Raw genomic sequence first — 15,933 nt, forward strand, 5'->3', positions numbered from 1 at the left:
GTGAGATACTCAACTTTACCATTACCTACCTATTGTGTTTCTTGCTACATATTGAAATACCCATGTATTTCATTAGTGCCTACACACTGTAGGTACACACTTTGCAAGAACATTTAGTTTAGCTGCTGCTGTGGTTTGAAGTGTTGGTTTAGCCAGCACTGGTAAAGCCTTAGTGGTCCCAAGCACTAGTTATGTCAGAGATCACTTCATTCAATGCCCAGGATACGGCACTAAGGATCACCACATGTAATTGTCATGGTGGGAACCCCATTTAACTGCAACACAGGTGGGTTTTTTTGAAGAGCAGGGTCTTCTTTCATGGTATTTTCTTCTCCAAATGTTTTGTTCAAGTCTGAGCTAAACTTAAGTCACTTTAAGTTTAAGCAAATGGAAGGCATTGCTTTCCAAATGTTTCCTAACAAAGTGGGCACCTGGAGAAGTCAGAGCAATATCTGATACTGGAGAACCCAGATTTATTGCATGCAATCATGGTCCAAAACTGCCTATTCCAAATACAATTTGTTTCAAGCCTCTTTAATGTTGCTAGGTGACCGAAGCATACATAGCTAACACATCACTTCCAAATGATTAGCAAAAAGTAAAGGAAGAAGTGACTGTGGACATAAATTGGACTCTGTCCTTGCACCCTCATCAGGTAAGGAAACATATATTTCCCACCTACTGGAACCTTCATTGCAACCTAAACTGGTAAGATTTTACAGTATAATATCACATTCAACTGTTATAAGAGGGCACAGTTCCTATTTATTTGAAAGCAAATATTCCTGTTTAGCACTTGCAATATCCAAAAAAAGATGTTCCTGCATCATCCTGTATGGAGATTTCAAGAGGAAACGTTTGTTAACACACAGCTTTGGTAAAAATGTATAGCTAGCCACTTGTACTTCGGGGTTTTAGGAATGTATCATAAGCACTTAGCATAATACACCAGGTTTATTACTCTTTCATGCAAGATTTGCTCTGTAGTTCTTAGGATTTTGACATTAGAGCTACAAAAGCAGCACTTGGGGCTTTAAAACCAATAGTCAGAATTTAGTCTGCCTCTGTCTACTACAAAGCTAAAATAACTAGTAATTACTTGGAGTTGAGTTAATGTAGCTTAAAGTTGGTAAGAATGGTGTGCTTATTTACTATGTGGGCAGTGTAAGATTTATGACAACCTTAACTATTAATTTTCACATTTGTAAGTGCTGGGATTGTCTAAACTATGAGACAGGTTAACTCCACTGTTTTCACTTAGCAACTGTAACTGGCTATTAAAAGGAGTGTTTTCTTTTTAGAGTTTCCCCATGAGGCCTCTGCACTACTTTCCACATCCAAGTTCCTTTCTTTCTATGCGGATACCTGAAGTTTCAGCCTCGTTGCACGAAGGCACTTTACTGGGGACAACAATTAAGCAGACACTCAACTCTGAGACTTTTCAGTAACAACCTGCAGTGTGTGGAATGCAAGGACACGAATAAACGCTGCAATATGACAATGAGCTTAAGAGTATGGTTTGGTTTTGAAAAAGCCTCTTTCAGTAAGTGTGAAAAAAACCATGCGCCCAACATGTAAAAATGAAGGTGTGAGTAGAGCCGGCCAGACTGATAATTGCTCCCCTGGGACCTACCATGTTCACTGCACACCTGACAACATCTGCACTTTCATTATGAAGCAAAATTAACCAGGTGCATTACAGCACAGCCTATTTTCACCTTGGTTACTGGCAAAATACACACAAGGATGATATCACTGTTCAAAGCTACAAGTTAGGGCCAAGATTTGCAGGAACCCTAATCAGGCTGTAAGAGTGGGATTCACTTTACTAGGCATTCGGAGTGTAAATCCTATTTATTTGAGACTCCAATAAGTTAAAATACTCTCAAAATGACCAAGCACCCAAGAGCTTCCAAAAAACCCCCCAAAACTTTGATACTCAGGACTTCTGAAAATTCAACCAGTTATTTTACATTGCTGCCTCAAGCTCTAGTTTAACCCCACATGGTTCCAGAAGCAACTTCACAGCTTAAACAGTAATTAACTATCTAAATACTGACCCAACCTCAGTTCTTAAGCTGCTCCACGTGAAAAAAATCTGGCCAATAAGAACACTTTGAAAGAACAAGTATGAGGCGAAGGGTCAAAAAATTACCCACATTGAAAACCAGGCTAGGAGCAAAGATTTGAATCCACTTTCGAAGTCTTTCTAGTTAATTGGTAAGGCATGGGCTTAGCACATTAGACAAAGACTTTTATTTGTGGCTTTGCCACGAACTTCTTTGGAGATCTCCAACAAATCTCAACCTCTCTGCCTGTCAGTTGCTACAAACACAGTATCTGTGCACGCTGCTCTGAGAGAAAACTAGCACTTCATGCAGAACACATGACATGGGGCCTCTCAATCAAACCCCTGGAATTTTGCTTCATTTTGGGGAAAAAACACATGGGTCGGTGATGAAAACATTCTCCCCTACTAGCTGCTCTATATTGACTTTATTTAAGAGCTATTGTGTTTAACAAGTCCCTTACTATCTTAGAAAACTGCTTTCTTGAGCAGATGGAAAGATTTACTTCCCTATATTGGACCTGGTAAAAAAAAATAGGGTATGTATCAAGAAACAACAGAACGGACAAGAGACCAAAAGTATCAGAGGAATGACTTCTACTCAAGCTCGTTTAGAAGTATTTCACCTGTGTTCTTGTTTTTAGAAGACAAGATCTAACCCTGAACATACTTGCAAGCCTTCAGGTGTTTTGGGTGGGGTGGGGAAGGGTTTCATCCCTAACAAGTAAAAAACTGGTTTATGTGCTTCACAGGATGAGACCCTCCGCTTTGCTGAATGAGCTCTGCCTACCTGCCAAGCCAAGTCTAGACCCCACTGTTCCATACTGTACCATCCCAGACTCAGGAAAAAACCCATCTGCCACCTTATCAGAGACCTGTATGTTCTTCCAAAGCTGCAGCCAGTGCTCATATACTGGGGAGTTGAGCTGACACCTACTGTGTGCTCAAAACCTATCAGAGCTGCTTGAATGACATTCTGCTCTGCCACCCAGTATTCAGGTCCTTGCTGTATCTTACAGGCTACACTGATACTGCCTTTCCCAAGACAGAAAGCTTTGCAGCACAAGCAAGCTCAGGACAGGATCTAACACTACACAGCTCACAGAAATAAGCTATTGGTTTGAAGATTTTCATTTCTCACAGCATGAATGGAAGACAGGTAAGTAAATTCCATGTGGCTCTAGCTTTGGGAGACAGAGGCCAGGAAGAAAGTATGCACAGAGGTGAGGAGAATTGATGGTTCTGGGGATATTTGAGCACAGATGAACCTAAGTGTGAAAGGGAGAGTCAAGGTTTCGCCTTGTTTTCCATGAAAAGTTTGGATGATCTTGATGGAAAGAGAAGACCAAGTTGTTGTGCACCAGGAGACACCCTAAAAGGCTCTGAAGAAAGACAGTTTGGAAATCCAGCCAGCTTTTTTGTTTTTCCTAATCAAATTCTCTGTTAACGTGATTTCCATCTACAAGAAGGGTTCAACACAACAGCGGGCAACTGAAATCCACTGCAGCAATTTAACTGAGATGAATTCCTACAGTTCTCACAAATAGCATTGTATTTCATAGATTTCTTGAGTATATGTTTCTTCTTGCAGGGCTAGTACCTACAATTTCTGTGGTCACTTCTGAAAGAAATCTGTAATACAGTATTCAGCAGCTGTATGTTATGGATGCAAATACTTCATGCACACACTTCTGTTGTATTGCCTTTTCTTTTCACACTGGGAAATGTTACCTAAATGCCAATAAAAAGACAATCGGGTGCAAGCACCAATTTACTTTGAACAAGTCCTTGTCCACTACACACTTGTTAGCCTGAGCGCAGTTTGGATTAAACTTTTGCTCCTTCCTAACAAAAAAGGTAAGATTCTGCTCCTGCTATAAAATACAGCATTTACTACTGTAGGAAAAAAAATAGACTAATGAGAGCTATAAAGCCCCAAAGCTGCAATGAAATTTTTAATATATGTAATAGAAATATACACACCCCTATATATTTATACACAGAGAGGTTTGGGTAGCACATGCTGTAGTAGATTTATGTAACAACTTACAAGACCCTATTTTTAGCTGATAACTTTCTGGAAACTTCTTTTTTAGGAGTTATGTTTTCCATACTTATTCTCCTATTGAGTCAACTCAAGTACCTTAGTTTTGGTTTATGTCACAGCCTAATGGATTTTCGTTTTCATATATTGTTTTCCTCTCACAATGAAAGAATGGCTGAACTTTACAGTTTGAACTCCCAGGATGGCTGACCCCCACTGATTACAGGGTGCTTTTGTTGATTTAGAAAACACAAATACTAATATTAGTAAATGTTACCATGGTGTATGTACAAACACTGCAATAGCCAGTCACTTCCCTGTCTCCAAGAGACATCATTCCTCACACCCTGGGTAAAGGCAAGCCTAGGAGTCAGCCCCAGGACCCTGAAGGCAACTCTATCCATTGCTTGCCTCGATACAGACTGCACAGCTGAATCACTGGACCACCACATTCGTCGATCACATTCTCATCAAGCTGTCCAAAATCAGCACTTCCCCTTTGTCCCATCCTGCCCACTTGCCTTTAGGATGGAAAGGGAAGGGAGCCAGGGCTCTTAACAGAATAGGTCACAATTTGGCTCTGTATAGCCAAGCACATTTTTCACCTTAAACACACTCAACCACTCTGTGCTGAAGCGTTGCTAAACTGCAGCATGGACTTTTGGTTTGAAAAGATGCTTCATAATGGCACCTTACACCCAAATTACACAAAGAGCCATTAAATTCAATTAAATACTTAGCACTGGCAGTTATCATGCATTTGTCACGAGGTGGAAAAGATCCCACACTCCCTGTATTTTATGAAGTCAGAAATGTAACAGCAACCTTCAAAATACTTCTATACAAGTCTAAATTGCTGACAACTAGTTCTAATGTGAAATTAAAGACGGGAACATAAATTTAACATCACATTCAAAGTATTTGTACCTTAGAGACAGTAAGTATAGATTATTCCGTTTCCATATTCAATGTATACAGATCAAGACTGCAGCTACAGCACTTTGACTGCATGTGTACAGATAAATCAGGTGTGTCTGTATAAAGTTAGGTTGCCAAGAATTTGCCTCTATTTCTTCAGAAGACAGGTCTTCTTGAAGGCATCTACAACACCTCACACATCATGACATATTTTATTACCTTGATTTTAGTTCATCTTTTTTTTCCTTAGTTTCCTGCTTCTCCCATTTCCCGCACCACCACCACTCAGAATTAGCTATGAGGGAAAAAATTTGTATGGGCAAAATTTAACAATCTCCACAAATACAGTAAAAATTAAATATGGGCATTACTCAAACTATGTGCAGTTGGACATGTGAGAGTGTATGAAGGTCATGGGCATATTTTATGGTAATAATGGCACCACACAGTTTTATATAGCTACCATTAGCTATAGGGTTTCGTATAATACTTTTTACATATAAAGAAAACTATACATGCATTACAAGCACTTTTCAACACACCACATAACTTCCAAACAGAACGCTTGAAAAACACCCCTGAAGGCTTGTGAAGGTGCTGTTTTGCTTGCCTTTTCTTTATAAAGTAAAATCACTACATAACTAATGACCAGGTACCTTGTAGGCAACAACGCACAACTCATTATTTCACCCCAAAGGATCCAACTTACAGCTATTGCTGAGCTTTCTAGGTGGATTTTTTTATTTTAAATAAAACACACTATCACCTTCCATAGGTGATCACCACCATAGATGATGAATTTAAGCCATCAAGCTGCTTCATATGGTTTCAGAACAGCTAAATTTAAGGGCTTCTAGTACATGCCAGAGATGAGCCCCTTAAGCTATTTACCACCCTCAGAGCAGTAAGTTTACTCTTACCTGTCAGGGTCACTGGTGCTGTTTTTACTTAACCAACATGAACCTTTGTCTTACTTTTACCTCAACCACCACCTTAAAGTTACAGCATTAAAATGACTTTGTAACGCTTTGTTCAATTAGGGAAACAATGAATGACACTGAAGAAAAAATCCAGTCCAGAGCTATGTTCCTTTCTTTGGAATCAAGGCTGCATGCCTGTTTTCCATTTCCAAGATGCAGATCTATGATAGAGTTACACAGAAACAGTACCAATAACAGAACACACCAAGGAGCTGGAAGGCACAGGCTTCCTATTTCATCACCAAACGCAGGGTATGATTCCCACGTGCTTCCATGCTGCCCTCTGATTGCTTCTATTTCACCAAAAGCAGACTTTGCCCCTTGAAGAAAGCAGTAAAGTTTTTTCATAAACAAACCCTTTTAAGGGCTTATGCATTTTTTAATAAATGAATACTGATCATTACCACCATTCCCATATCCTGAGTGCTCTTCCCTGAGCTGAAAGGCACAAATGCAAAATTCAGCAGTACAGGAACAAACTGGCAATAGGATGATTTCTGATTCTGAAGCCAAACATTATCACACCCCTGCTTCAAAAAGGAGAAAAAGGGAGGTGGGCACAGGAAAAGAACAGAAAAAGAAGGACTGCCAAACCCAGCAGGCTAAGGAGAGTAACCGGAAGCGTACAATTTACTGCTAATGGTTCAGTGTCTGCAAAAGACTGCTCAAGCTGTGCTCAACAAAAACTCAGTAATAGCCAAAGAGGGGAGCAAAAAAAACAAAAGGTAAGATGTTTGGTTTTACTTTCTGTCAATTATTGCTAAATATGAAGCACTTAAAAAATTGAATGAAATAATGCAATAATGCTTTGTACAGGTGGTACCGAGGTCCCTGGCTGGGCCTTCAGACAAAACCATTCCCATGTAAACCTTAAAGAGGATTAATCCTCAAGGACCACTGTAATGAGACCTTAAAAGGCTGAACAACAGCAGCCTATCACGGAGGGAAGCAGTAGCCTGCTCCCAGAAGTCTTCTCTAGCAGAGTTACATCAAAGCAAACTGGGACCAGATAGCAGGATTCTGCAAGAATCCCTTATCTCGGCGCTAACGGATGCTTCTCCTCTGATTGTCTTGAACTGCCACCTGTCCCAGGCATCTTTGAAGGCAACGCTAAGCCTGTGATGGATCTGACCTCCTTGAGCTGAGATTCTTTTATGTCTTTCTTCATTTTCTGCTCTGTTACATTCTTTCCCTGCAATGCACACTACATGAAACAAAGGGAGTTCTCACTCCTTGACTTACTGTCCCCAGCTATTTGAAAGCAAAAAAACCCAACAATGTTAAGGATTATATTCCACCCGCAATATGAAGCTGTCCTCAGGAGACAAGCCTCTTATTTTTGAGAGTTATAACTAGATGGCTTTTACACGAAGGGACTTTACAATGAGGTTCAGCATTGCTGGGAGCCAAGATATGAAAGCTGCATATCGGAGATAGCTTAAAAACCAAAAAGGTTCATAATACACAAGTATATGAAAAAATCACGTTGCAAAAATAAGCAGGAAAATAACCAGGAAGCAACAAGCCTCGCAGAAAACAACAAACTACTGCAGGGTATGCATGCATCCCATATTGCACTCAAATACCCTAGGATAACAGTGTCCAGCATACTGTTAACAGTGCCAAATCCATCCCAGATTAAAACAAAAAGAGTTGGCCAGTTCAAGTAAAATAGCAGCAATCAGATCTCTCTACCTAAGACACGCTAATATAAAGTATACACCCAGCTCACACAAAGGGTTTTTACCATGGATGTCACATCAGGGTGTATCTGTAAGCAGTAATATGCTGGCAAGCATGCTCCCATCATCTTGGTGATACATATTTCCAGTAGAGCTGAAGATAAGTTCAAGGGGCTGTCACCAAGTTTCAGTCTGATAGTTACAAGCCACAGTACACAAGTCACCACAGTCCTAAAAAGGCTGGGCTGAGGAGGACTGGTGCTATAGGCCCCACCTCTGGTTTCCCCACTCTTGCACTTAATTCTGGACGAGTTTTTAAGCCTTTTTCTTCTAAGTACATGGCACTGTCAGAAGGACAAGAAGCAAAGGCCAGCTAGGCTGAAGAGGACATTGTCTGCCAAGAGCACCTCAGTTCCATGCACTGGCAAAATGTCAGGGTATCATCAGCTGCATTTAGGTGGGACTCATGGAAATACCATGCAGCAGGACTGGAGCAGGAAACAGAAAGCACCTCACTGCTTTGGAAGCTGCCTGGGAAGTAACAGCCGGGAGAATTCCATCAGCGATGTAAAAGGCAAGATTCTGCACTAAACAGCTGAGCTGGACACTTAACCTCTCACCATTACACACAGGTAAGGAAAGACTGAAGCAAACCCCCTCTGTACAGACCACCTTTTTGGGTGGCATATACCCAACACTAACATCTATGAGAGGAACACCACAGCAGGCTTGTCCTCAATCTGCCTCTCTGGTCTATAACGTACAGAGGATACAAGCACTACTAAACATAGGATGTGTGTTAATCTGCGATGTACAAGGTAACTAACTCCTGTCTTTGAAGATACGTGCATTTCCCCACAAGAACCGAAAACACTTGCACAGGCCAGCATGTTAGGTTTCATTCAGTTTTGTGGGGTTTTTTTTCCATGGAAGCTGACAAAGCCAGATCAGGACTTTGGTCTTCATTTATATGGGGTTTCTTCAGCTGGCTTTATCTGCCTACAAGCTTGTTTAAATTTAAACAAAGTTGACAAATCAAAATCTCTAAGAGTGAAAATAAGCACAGACAGTGGTCACCACCAGTCTCAGGCAATGCAGAGGCATATATGAGCAGGCCATACATCAGACTTTCCAAATCAAACATCCCAAGCACTGGGCAGCTCAGTGATTAGCCAGTGATATATGACTAGTGCTGCTCTTCTCCCTTCCAGTAGAAAGAAGAAAAAATCCCACTCCTGTCATAGCAGCAATTTATGGTTTTGATGTCTGGCTCCAATTTATTGTTAAAAGCACTGTAGATCACTGGCCTTGATGCCAACTCAAATACCGTCCAGCATGAAACATGGTTTTGGTGCCAACAGCTTCCTATCACTGTACCATGCTGGTACATCCCGGTTTTATATAAACACAGGCCTTGATCCAACGAACCTCATTCACCCAAGTAACCCAATTTCACTTCAGCAACTACACCTAACAGAAGTGAAGCCAAAGCTGGAGCCTTTCCGCAGCGGTATCAGTAGGCAAGTTGGTGAAAAATCATACAAATCAAATGGAGTACCCTTTTATGCTAAGGAGTTTGACACACTGGAATGGAACTTATTTCAACACATTCTACCTCATTAGTTATTTGCTTCAACACTCGGTATGGCGTTACACTCAGCTGTTACCATAATCAGACATTTATTGACAATATGTCATATGCCAATACTTTTGGCTTGCTACCATAAGCTACTTCAACAGGGCCCTGTAGATAGAGGAATAACGATGTTCGGCTCTCCATTTGCAAAATGGTAACATGGATCCTTGGGAATTATGATTTACGATTACAGCTAGCACAGGGAGCAGGTAAGATTAAAGGGTAGAATATAAGGCAACTGGGGATTATTCCAAAGTTCACTGAAGCCAGCAGCTGTTGATTCACTGAATTCACTGGGTTGTGGATCAGCTCTGTTCGGCTGTTGGGAAAAATGACGGCTCAGGGCAGCACTGAAATGTGAAAGGGAAACCAGAACAAGCAGTGGGGCAAGCTCACAGCTCCCTCAGTGAGAAGCTCACAGCTCCTGTGTGAAGCCAAAAACAAGCATAATTTGGATTAGAAAGTGATTCTGATATCTGGAGAGTTATCTGTGCTGAACTCAAAAATCTCAGCAAGACAAATCCTGAAAGACAATACAAAACATTCATTTCCCCTCCCTTATTCATTTTTAAAAGCAAATACAAAGATGATGTACAAGCCTGTAGGCATACACACTCCCATACACTTAACTGTCTTTCTGCTGCTGTGTACTGTCCACCACCACACATGCCAATGACCACACATCAATACAGCAGTACTCTTTAAAACACAGCTACCAGCTACACTGGTGTTTAGCAGTGTACAGGTTATGCACACTGGTGGTTGCTGCCTTAGCTGTAAGTTATATAATCACACATAAAGGTACCATATATATGTATACACATATAAATATATATATGTGTAACTCCAAAGGGGCCAGTGCTCCTGACATGATCTCCAAACTCAGAAATGACCCTCTGAGCAAGCTCAAGAGCCTAAGTTGCAAGTAATTAGCAAGAGTTTCAAGAGTACAGTGTAAACTACCCAAAAGCCTGGCTAAGAGGAAGCTAATCGGGTTGCTAGGTGTGAATAAAAGGAAGCAGAGGCTAAGAGGCTCTCCTGCCAAGTACTGAGCTCAATCAATAGGTATACAGATGTATTTGCTAGTGATCCTGGAAATGGTTCAGCAATCAGAGCATTTAAACTGTCTTAAAAGTAAAGGCCTGCTCAATCCTGGACTCCAGCTGGAGGCTGAAGGTGCTACTGAGAGACTTCAGTGGGACAATCTTGAAGCTGCACTTTGCCAACAGGAGCCATGCCACCAGTTCAGAACCTCCTTTAGCAAGCCTACACCATGGGGAGAGCGGGCCCATGGTGCCCCAATACTGGAATTATCCCCACTACCTGGCCTGAGGCATCCTCTGGGACACAACACCCTCCTCGAGTGTTCACGCATTTTGGCTTCCCCCTAGCCCCAAAGGCAGCACAGACGAAGGGTAGTGCACATCTTCATCTCAGTGACAAGCACTCAGGATGCAAGGAAATCTACATAAGGGAATCAAAGAACGTTTTGGGTTGGAAAGGACTTTAAGATCATCTAGTTCCAGCCCCCCTGCCATGACAAAGGAGCACCCTGCAGATATTACTCACTCTGCAATTTAATTATTGCCACAGATTTCTTCACAAGAGCTGCATGATGGCAGTGGAGATGAGGATAAAAAGAAATGGATTTAAACGTTTGTTTTCCACATTTGGACATGGTGATTGAAACATTACAAGACTGAGGAGGATTCAGTCTTATAATGAGATCTTCGATACTTTAGAGGTCTAAGATGGGACTATGTATATCCAAGATGTTCATACAGAGTTGACAGATAGATACAACACAGGATATACTGAAGACCGGTCTTCCTAGGGTGGCAGACAGACCAGCTAGGATCCTCCCAGGCATGAAAATGGCACTGCTTAGGCAACTGAATTCCTTCTATAGCACTGACCATGGAAGGCCACCAATGCAAGAGAACCACCTCCCTGGTAGCGTAAAGCACTGCCCAACGGTTAAGTACATGGCTTGTACTCACCATCCCAGGAGAACCTACTTTAGCTCTTGATGAAAATCATGATCACTGAACTAGCACCTGTCATGTGTTCCCCATACTTTGCCATAAAGTTGCTGCAGTCACAAAACTCCTTATAGATAGATAGATAGATGGAGGGAGGGAGCATATCTGACACCAAAAGCTGGACGAGGCTGAGCTCCACCTAACCTTTCTCAAAGCTCTAAGCAGCCAAGTCAAAGAGGCTGCTTTTCAAACCCCATCCCTTTGGCCAAGAAATGCTCACAGGGCAAAGCACTCATAAAAAGCTGACTAACAGACAGCAACTTCAGGCATTATGGGTTGCTTCAAGATTTGCAACAAAAGATGTTTATCTTCCTTTGGCCCCTAGTTCTCTACATACCTGTCATACTTGGCTAACCACTTGCGCTACACAGCCTCAACAGTGCAAAGATCACTCTGATAACTAATAAAAAGAAGGAAACTAATGATCTTGCCTGTTGAAATGGCAGTAATGAGCACCACAGTTATGTGTCAGGCTGGGGGAGTTTGGTGCACAGCAATGGGAAGTACCACATCTGCATGCCAGCAGATCTCTAGGAGGGAAGAATAAATTCATCCAAACTTCTCAACTCAGACTTCTATGGCTTCTAATTTTATCTTCTTCCCCACCTTCCAGCTGCTGATGTTATGGAAGTTACCATGTAGGGACACAACCATCAATCCAAATCCACTACAGACTTTGTCACAAGGCTCTTAAAGACAGAAATGCCCACGTATCAAGGGACACAGCAACTCCTGAAGCAGCTTTTCATTCTCTCCTGATTTAGGGACAGCTGATCTGCCTTGAGGCTAGAAACAGATTACATTATTTCTTGGCTTACCACCACCCCCACCCCACCCCCCAAGTTCTTAACTATGATTCTGTGGCTCTGAGCAATGTATTCTGTCTCCTTCCATGAAGGCAGTATTCAACAAACACGTACTGTAAAGTATCTAAAACAGGTTTAAGTGACAAACCAAATCAATATGTGAAAGAGGGGCTTTACATTTATTTCCTCTTTTTTCAGGAATGGGAAAATGAAGACAAAACCTCACCCAACAGCTTACATGCACCTGAACAACCAAAAAAAGGAGAGAGTAACAGAATCCATCTGCTTCTCAGAAGGCTCCAAACCTGGTAGTGCCTGGCAGGTAAATTCTCTTTAGGGGATTAATTTTCTTTTAATGGGATCCTCAGAACACAGAAACTTTGAAGTCCAGCAGAATTACAGGACCATAGGAGACATCATAAATACCCTAATTCTGTCCTCCACACAAACACTATCACCTCTTTCCATATCATCGCCTGTAGTTTCCAGCTGAAATTAATACTACTGGTAACAACAAGAAAAAAGTCAATATTCAAAGGTACATATTCCCCTAAACTTAAAACCAAAACACAATAAAGGACTACTGAAAGATCACCTTTCAGCTTCTCAACCACATCACATATCAAGGCCTTACAGATGCTAGCAGCTCCGCAGCCTGTCTCATACTGAGGAAAGAGAAAACCAGGTAGAAGAAAAGGTTGTCTCAATGTCCTACTTCTAGGTGTAAATCTAGGGGTGCAATTGTTACTTTCAAGTGAGAGATTCACACAGGGGCAGCAACTCCAGGGCTCTCACAAGACTGTTTATGCCACAAAATTCCTCCAGGGAAACAGGCAGGAATACCCATAATAAGCAGGACTTCCCAAACACAACCCAGGAGGTTTGGGGGGCCTCTTGGAGAAGGTTTTGCCATTTATAAGCTGCTAAGATTACAAGGTCTGCAGCACCTTCCTGAATTTCAAACTGAAGCTGCCTCTGACTCTAAATTTGATTTTGAGAACAGTAACACTTTTTTTGTTGGAGGCTACTGAAAGATGCGATCATATTTTAGGTTTTTATCCCCAAATCTTTAATGCAAACATGCTGATTTTTCTTGAAGACCACCATTTCAGTTGCTCAGCTGACACCAGTAATCTGACATTCACTTTTACACTACAGGCTTTTTCCTGTGAGCTTTATTAAAAGCTTTAGACTTCCCCTTTTTTCAGCTATCCCTCCATGACAACATTTGGAACCCACCCCATAAATCACTGTCAGTGGAGAGTTTTGTTACTAAAGCACTTAAGCCCCTCCCCTGCAAAAGGCTGCAGAAAGAGCAAAGAATTAGGACCTAGATTTTCAGAGGTATTAAGAGGCCAAGCTCGCTTTGAAACTGGAAAGCCCCTAAATGTCTCTAAAGACCCCAGCCCTAAATCTCCACAAGGATTCCTTACTGACACTCTCCTACCTCTCTCCAACAAGGCTGGAGGGAAACCCTCTGCTAAAAGCCGTCCCAGGCTCCTGCTGCCCCGTGACACTGAGATGCTATAGGCAAGTTAAATTCTTACTTTGGGAGACTCCAGTTGTACCCCTGGAGTTCCAAAATGTACCATGGGAGACAAGGGAGGCCACCAGTTCCCCCCTCTACAAAGCAAAGGAGGACCCGTATCTGTGAGCTCCCATCTGGACTGCTCTGATTGTCATAGCTAGCCTTCATGGTTCAAGCGCCACTGCCATGAAAAGCCATTGCTTTTACTTACTGCATTTTAAGACAGTGCTTCCAGCTACCTGTTTGCATTTCCAGAAACAGAATCCGATTTCTCCTGCCATTCCTCTTCCACGGGGAGATGAAAGAAAGAGGATTTCTTGTCAGTAAGAATTAAAGCTCAGTAAATAAACAAGTGCACTTCGTGAACCTGCACTGGATTTTCCTCACTGTGGTCTTTTGCTCATGTTGCCAATTGATTTTGAGATGACACTAACACTGGGTAATCTAACCCAGGCAGTTACGCAGGGCTCGATCCTTAAAAAGCACAAGTCCAGGGACATTCAGTGGGAACTGAGGGCAATCAATACCTTAGGAGGGTTAATCCTATGAAACGTGCAGTAAGCAGTTCCCACTTCCCAAGACACAGAAGCTTCAAAGCCAGCGGAATACCAGCAGCCCTGGTAAGGAGGTAAGAGAAAAAAAAACAGGGGAAAAAAAAGGAGTTCCTGCTTTCAGCTACATTCAGTGAAACCTTTTGGAGATTAAGCGGTGTCCCAGGAAGAGAATCCTGCCAGGGCCACTCCTGCATATACAGATTGTTAGATCAGAGCCAACCGAACTGTCACTGCTTTTTACTTCAGATAATTCTTCAGGCTTTACTAATTAGGTACGAACAATTCTTTCAGATGAGCTGTGAAACGCAGGGAAGAATACCAGCAGTATGTTTTAAATCAAAGTGTTTACATCAGGAATGATTCATTTTTTCCATGAGGAATGACTTGCAAGACAGGCAGCCCTAGCACTGCCATAAATCTGCATGAGAATTAAAACTGGGAAAGAGCGTAACAAAGAGAAATTGCTATCCCCACCACCCCTGCCTCAGCACCACCTCTAGAGACAGAATCTACACTAACAAGGGGCTCCGACTACCACTGCAATCAGTGTTTGGGAAACACATGGGTTTCCATCTATTTAAGAAACACAGTGATTAAGCTCAGTGACCCTGCTCTCTTCAATGAAGAAAAGGCGCAACACTTGAAGGCAAACTCTAGCATTTTTGTCATCTGCTCTCAAGCTTTTAAACAGAAAAAAGTTCATAAAAAGTTTAAAACCACCCCAAACCCAAGACCTCCACACTTTGTTTAAATGGTGATTAAGGAAGACCTAACAAAAAAGACACAAAACAAAGCTTTCTGGTTCAGGCCTGTGTGTTTTCCCTCTTACCCCTCGAGGATAGAGGGCCGTGAGCTGAGCACAAGGCCATGCTCTTTTCCTCTGCTGCTAAATGGTTGAGGGGTTCTCTGGCAGTGCAGAAGGGCCGCCAGCTCTACGGCATGTTTCATCCCAGCTGTCTGAAAAGCTGGTCCACTTGAAACACAACCATTATCCCCACCCGCAGCACTCTGCAGGAGAGCAAACTCCCCCTCAATGAGGTATTTATTCCACATATATGGGAACTATTATTTCCAACTTTTACAACAGTCATTTTAATTAGGGAAGAAAAATGAGAACAAAAAAATCCTGCAATGCACTGAGAGGCACACGTATTTACATGTAGAACTGCAAAGCATTCGGGTTGTTTCTAATAACTGCAGCTCCTGGAGGGGACATGCCTTCCACACACAATTGACTTAAATGCTCTTTTTCTTTTCTCGCCATAAAAATATACAGATGTCTTTCTTCAAAAAAATTATTTTCCCTTTTCCTGTCTTACAGGAAGCCTGCCCACACTTTTAAATACAAAGTGGGTATAAATAGAAGCACAAATTAGGCATCTTGAAAAGTCTCTATTTTCCAACCACAGAGAAACGAAGAAATTACTGTGAGTGTTTACGTATCTGACTGTGTTGAATTAAAACAGTGTTTTCTATCCATATGCCCAGCAAAACACTGGGAAGCAAAACTAAGGAAGGGAACAATAGACTTACTGGTTCTTCACCTGTTGCTACAGTGGGACTGGGGTGTGTTTACATTATTCAGCCTTCTTCATATGGACCACTATAACTGTCAGCCTGAATACAGTCACCGCTTGGATGAAAGCATGTCTTACATATATAAATGATACAACCA

The 15,933-nt window shown here is 41.9% G+C and overlaps 1 protein-coding gene and 1 long non-coding RNA gene across 5 annotated transcripts in view; one reads left to right on the forward strand and one right to left on the reverse strand.

The window, feature by feature from the left end:
• LOC133223842 (uncharacterized) overlaps positions 1-15,933 on the forward strand; it is a 487,088-nt gene that overhangs the window by 414,302 nt on the left and 56,853 nt on the right. The window lies entirely within an intron of this gene.
• GLI3 (GLI family zinc finger 3) overlaps positions 1-15,933 on the reverse strand; it is a 206,690-nt gene that overhangs the window by 120,621 nt on the left and 70,136 nt on the right. The gene's annotated exons all lie outside the window — the stretch shown is intronic.

The sequence above is a fragment of the Neopsephotus bourkii genome, unplaced genomic scaffold (assembly GCF_033783945.1).
Source record: "Neopsephotus bourkii isolate Nb327-2 ecotype Australia unplaced genomic scaffold, CSIRO-AGI_Nbou_v1 NB_1655, whole genome shotgun sequence".
NCBI lineage: Eukaryota > Metazoa > Chordata > Aves > Psittaciformes > Psittacidae > Neopsephotus > Neopsephotus bourkii.